Source organism: Triticum aestivum, chromosome 5A (assembly GCF_018294505.1).
Source record: "Triticum aestivum cultivar Chinese Spring chromosome 5A, IWGSC CS RefSeq v2.1, whole genome shotgun sequence".
Taxonomy (NCBI): Eukaryota; Viridiplantae; Streptophyta; class Magnoliopsida; order Poales; family Poaceae; genus Triticum; species Triticum aestivum.
The window spans coordinates 350,772,062-350,778,881 of NC_057806.1; positions in this window are offsets into that span (position 1 = coordinate 350,772,062).

Sequence of the window (6,820 nt, forward strand, 5' to 3'; positions counted from 1 at the left end):
CAATAGGTAAAGGATTAATATCATATGTTTCTTCAACAGGCGGTAATTAAGACCATGTATTTCTTCAATAGGAGGTGAATTCTTAACATCTTCACCTTTAATACCTTTTTCTTTCATAGATTTCTTTGCCTCTTGCATATCTTCAGGACTGAGAAATAGAATACCCCTCTTCTTCGGAGTTGGTTTAGGAATAGGCTCAGTAACTGGCTCAGGAGGTGTCCAATTATTTTCATTTGTCAGCATATTATTCAATAGAATTTCAGCTTCATCCAGCGTTCTTTCCCTGAAAACAGAACCAGCACAACTATCCAGTTAATCTCTGGAAGCATCGGTTAGTCCATTATAAAAGATATCAAGTATTTCATGTTTCTTAAGAGGATGATCAGGCAAAGCATTAAGTAACTGGAGAGGCTTCCCCCAAGCTTGTGGGAGACTCTCTTCTTCAGTTTGCACAAAATTATGTATATATATCCCTTAAAGCAGCTTGTTTCTTATGAGCAGGGAAATATTTAGCAGAGAAGTAATAAATCATATCCTGGGGACTACGCACACAACCAGGATCAAGAGAATTAAACCATATCTTAGCATCACCCTTTAATGAGAACGAAAATATTTTAAGAATATAAAAGTAGCGAGTTCTCTCATCATTAGTGAACAGGGTGGCTATATCATTTAATTTAGTAAGATGTGCCACAACAGTTTCAGATTCATAGCCATGAAAAGGATCAGATTCAACCAAAGTAATTATATCAGGATCAACAGAGAATTCATAATCATTATCAATAACACAGATAGGTGAAGTAGCAAACGCAGGGTTAGGTTTCATTCTAGCATTTAGAGATTGCTTATTCCAATTAGCTAATAACCTTTTGAGTTCATATCTATCTTTGCAAGCTAAAATAGCTAAAGAAGCTTCTTGATCAAAAACATAACCCTTAGGAATAACAAGTGATTCTTCATCATCACTTTCATCAGTATTATCAGATTCAATATTTGCAATCTCTCTAGCTCTAGCAAGTTGTTCATCAAGAAATTCACCAAGTGGCACAGTAGTATCAAGCATAGAAGTAGTTTCATCATAAGTATCATGTATAGCAGAAGTGGCATCATCAATAACATGCGACATATCAGAACGAATAGTAGAAGCAGTTTTCAGTGCCACAAGCTTACTCAAAACAGAAGGTGAATCAAGTGCAGAGCTAGATGGCAGTTCCTTACCTCCCCTCGTAGTTGAGGGATAAATCTTGGTTCTTGGACCTTTCAAGTTCTTCATAATATTAAGCAGATATATATATATATATATATATATATATCCCAAGTGACTCAAAGAATGGAGCTATGCTCCCTAGCAACGACGCCAGAAAATAGTCTTGATAACCCACAAGTATAGGGGATCGCAACAGTTTTCGAGGGTAAAGTATTCAACCCAAATTTATTGATTCGACACAAGGGGAGGCAAAGAATACTCTCAAGTATTAGCAGCTGAGTTGTCAATTCAACCACGCCTGGAAACTTAGTATCTGCAGAAAAGTATTTAGTAGCAAAGTAATATGATAGTAGTGGTAATGGTAACAAAAGGTAACAGTAGTAAAAGTAATGTTTTTGGTATTTTGTAGTGATGGTAGCAATAGCAACGGGAAAGTAAATAAGCGAAGAACAATATATGGAAAGCTCGTAGGTAATGGATCAGTGGTGGAGAATTATGCCAGATGCGGTTCATCATGTAACAGTCATAACCTAGGGTGACACAGAACTAGCTCCAGTTCGTTGATATACTGTAGGCATGTATTCCGAACATAGTCATACGTGCTTATGGAAAAGAACTTGCATGACATCTTTTGTCCTACCCTCCCGTGGCAGCGGGGTCCTTACGGAAACTAAGGGATATTAAGGCCACCTTTTAATAGAGAACCGGAACAAAGCATTAACACATGGTGAATACATGAACTCCTCAAACTACGGTCATCACCGCTAAGTATCCCGATTATTGTCACTTCGGGGTTAACGGAACATAACACATAATGGGTGACTATAGACTTGCAATATAGGATCAAGAACACTCATATATTGATGAAAACATAATAGGTTCAGATCTGAAATCATGGCACTCGGGCCCTAGTGACAAGCATTAAGCATAGCAAAGTCATAGCAACATCAATCTCAGAACATAGTGGATACTAGGGATCAAACCCTAACAAAACTAACTCGATTGCATGATAGATCCCATCCAACCCATCACCATCTAGCAAGCCTGCGATGGAATTACTCACACACGGCGGTGAGCATCATGGAATTGGTGATGGATGATGGTTGATGATGACGATGTCGACGGATTCCTCTTTCCGGAGCCCCGAACGGACTCCAGATCAGCCCTCCTGAGAGAGTTTAGGGCTTGGCGGCGGCTCTGTATCATAAAACGCGATGAATTCTTCTCTTTGATTTTTTTCTCCCCGAAACACAATATATAGAGTTGGAGTTGGAGTCGGAGAGGCACCAAGGGGCCCACGAGGTAGGGGGGCGCTCCCCCCACCCTCGTGGACAGGTGGTGGGCCCCCTGGCCTTCATCTTTTGCAGGTATTTTTATATTTTCCAAAAAGTTGCTCCGTGAAGTTTCAGGTCATTCCGAGAACATTTGTTTCTGCACATAAATAACACCATGGTAATTCTGCTAAAAACAGCGGCAGTACGGGTTAGTTCCATTCAAATCATGCAAGTTAGAGTCCAAAACAAGGGCAAAAGTGTTTGGAAAAGTAGATACGACGGAGACGTATCAACATGGAAAGTAAACTAACTAAAATCTACAAATTATTTTTTTTGTTTTTATTAAGTTTTTCAAACACACAAGAAGAAAGCGGGAAAATGAAAATAAACTAGCTTGGATAATACAATGAAAAAGTATGAGCATCGACAACTGGCATGAGTGCGTGAACATGAATGTAATGTCGGTGAGAGATACATACTCCCCCAAGCTTAGGCTTTTGGCCTAAGTTGGTCTATGCCCATGGATCAAAGTGACCCTCTCCGATGTAAGGAGGAGTGTCCTCTGGATGCCACTTGTTGGCAATCTCCTCAGGATTCCACTGATAAACTGACTGTCGATAAGGATCCTGGGGTGGTTCCGGCTCAGGCTCTGGAGGTGGTGTCACACTCTAGTATGCATAAAAGTCCTCCCGTAAAACAAGGTACTTGCCTGAAAATATGTTAAACAAAGAGGGAGCAGGCAAGGTAATAGTCTCAAAGTTATTCTTACCAAAAATCAGTCTATAGTTAAGCATCTTCTTCTTATTCTTAACAATAAAATCATGCACTGTCATGCTCTTATATCCTAGAGCAATAGGAGGTAGCAACTTTTCCTCTTTCTCATAATGCCTGATAGGTATGTTAAAGTGTGCAGCTAGGCGTGAGGCAAAAATGCCTCCGAGGACGAGGCCCTTAGTACGGTTCAGATTTAACCGTTTAGCAACAATAGCGCCTAAACTGGAAGTAGTATCTTGAAACAAGGCATGGCGCCCAATAAAAATATCCAGAGCACTAAGGTTCCCACAGTTCCCGCGACCAATTAAGCATCTACTAGCAAATATTGCAAAGTAATGTAGAACAGGAAAATGTAGGCTAGTGATTGTCGCATCGGAAACTTTCCTCGTTTCCCCCACAGCAATCATATCAATAAACCCCTCCACATCATTACGATGTGGTTCCTCTATGCTGCCCTTAAAAGGTATCAAGCAAATCTGACAAAAATCATCAAGTGACATTTCCTTATGCTCATCATATAAATAAAATTCCACCGAAGGTGGCGAGCTTCTAGCATGGAAATGAAAGTTTTGCACAAAGATATTGGTTAGTAAGAGATACTGTTCGCACTGGTCATGGAGGAAGGCAGTGAGGCCTACATTCTCGGCCAAGTAATAAAAATCTTCATAAATCCCGGCCTCTTTCAAGAACTCATCACAAGGACATTCACATGGTCAAACCTCCGCAATTCGGGGGATATTATACGTGGGCTTCTTGTTCTCTTCACTTTGCTTATCCTTCGAGCTTCGGCTCGATGAGACCCTCAAAAATCTCTTCATCTTTTTCTGAAAATATTTGAAATTTGTAGTAACTTAAAATAAAAGTGAGCCAAACTCAACAAAATTGATAGCAACTACTCTTACAAGTGCCTAGAGGATATAATATGCATTGAAACTACTTTTGACCATATAAATTTGACATGCAAGCTCAAGAACATGGTCACCTAAGCAGCAAAAATTTGCAATGAATAAAGCACTAGAACAAAAACTAATTGGACCACTGGAGGAGTCACATACCAAAGAACAATCCCCAAAAGCAGTTTTGTGAATGGAGCTTTGAGCAAGGAGATCGAAAATGGTAGCAAGATGAGCAAGAACTCGGGTTTGAGCTGGCTAGTGATTTTTTTGGGGAGGAAGAAGGAGTGTGTGGTGGCTAGGATAAGTGGAGGGGACCCACTTGGGGTCCATGAGGCAGGGGGCGCGCCCTCCACCCTCGTGGGCATGTGGCTGCTCCCCCTGCTATGTTTTCAGTGCCAGATATTCTAAAATATTCTAAAAATCATATTTAAGTTTCAGGGCATTTGGAGAACTTTTATTTTCGGGGTATTTTTTATTGCATGGATAATTCAGAAAACAGACAGAAAACATTATTTTTTCTTTATTTAATATAAATAACAGAAAGTAAAAAGAGGGTACAAAGAGTTGTGTTTTCTAACTTCATCCATCTCATGCTCATCAAAAGGAATCCACTAACAAGGTTGATCAGGTCTTGTTAACAAACTCATTTCGAATAACATGAAACCGGAGAATTTTTGAATAACACTAGGTTACCTCAACAGGGATATGCATGTCCCCAACAATAAGAATATCATATTTCTTCTTGGCAGTAGGAAGAGGGAATTCAAAACCTCCAATAGTGATTGTTGAAATTTTTCCAATAGAATTGATACTATGGACTTGAGGTTGTTTCCTCGGAAAGTGTACCGTGTGCTCATTACCATTAACATGAAAAGTGACATTGCCTTTAGTGCAATCAATAACAGCCCCTACAGTATTCAAAAAGGGTCTTCCAAGAATAATAGACATACTATTGTCCTCGGGAATGTCAAGAATAAGAAAGTCCGTTAAAATAGTAACGTTTGCAACCACAACAGGCACATCCTCACAAATACCGACAGGTATAGCAGTTGATTTGTCAACCATTTGCAAAGATATTTCAGTAGGTGTCAACTTATTAAAATCAAGTCTACTATATAAAGAGAGATGCATAACACTAACACTGGCTCCAAGATCACATAAAGTAGTTTTAACATAGTTTCTTTTAATGGAGCATGGTATAGTTAGTACTCTTGGATCTCCAAGTTTCTTTGGTATTCCACCCTTAAAAGTATAATTAGCAAGCATGGTGGAAATTTCAGCTTCCTGTATCTTTCTTTTATTAGTAACAATTTCCTTCATATATTTAGCATAACGATTCATTTTAAGCATATCAGTCCAACACATACGCAAAAAGATGTGTAATCATTTCAGCAAAGCGCTCAAAATCCTCATCATCCTATTTCTTGGATGGTTTAGGAGGAAAATACATGGGTTTCTGAACCCATGGTTCTCTTTCTTTACCGTGCTTCCTAGCAACAAAGTCTCTTATCATAACGTTGATTCTTTGATTGTGGGTTATCAAGATCAACAGAAGGTTCAATCTCTACATCATTATCATTGCTAGGTTGAGCATCAACATGAACATAATTATTCACATTATCACTAGGTTCATGTTCATTACCAGATTGTGTTTGAGCATCAGAAATAGAAATATCATTGGGATTCTCAGGTGTGTCAACAACAGGTTCACTAGAAGCATGCAAAGTCCTATCATTTTTCTTTTTCTTCCTCTTAGAAGGACTAGGTGCATCAATATTAATTCTCTGAGAATCTTGCTCAATTCTCTTAGGATGGCCCTCAAGATACAAAGGTTCCTGAGTCATTTTACCACCTCTAGTCATAACTCTAACAACATTATCATTCTTCTTATTATTTAATTCATTAAGCAAATCATTCTGAGCTTTAAGTACTTGTTTTACTTGAGTGGTGACCATAGAAGCATGTTTACTAATAAGTTTAAGTTCACCTTTAACATTAGCCATATAATCACCCAAGTGTTCAGGCATATCGACATTGTGTTTCAATTGTCTACCAACGTAAGCATTGAGGTTTTCTTGTTTAACCATAAAGTCATCAAACTCATCCAAGCACGGGCTCGCAAACTTAGTAAATGGGATTTCACATTTATCGAATCTATAGAGAGAATTTACCTTTACTACCTGTGTCGGGTTATCAAGACCTTGTGTTTCTTCAACAGGCGGCAAATTAAGACCGTGTAATTCTTCAATAGGTGGTAAATTCTTAACATCTTCAGTTTTAATACCTTTTTCTTTCATAGATTTCTTTGCCTCTTGCACATCTTCAGGACTGAGAAATAGAATACCGCTTTTCTTCGGAGTTGGCTTAGGAGTTGGTTCAGGAAGTGTCCAATTATTTTCATTAGTCAACATATTATTCAATAACAATTCAGCTTGATCAACAGTTCTTTCCCAGAAAATACAACTAGCACAACTATCCAGGTGGTATCTGGAAGCATCGGTTAGTCCATTATAAAAGATATCAAGTATTTCATTTTTCTTGATAGGATGATCAGGCAAAGCATTAAGTAATCGGAGAAGCCTCCCGCAAGATTGTGGGAGACTCTCTTGTTCAATTTGCACAAAATTATATATTTCCCTTAAAGCAACTTGTTTCTTATGAGCGGGGAA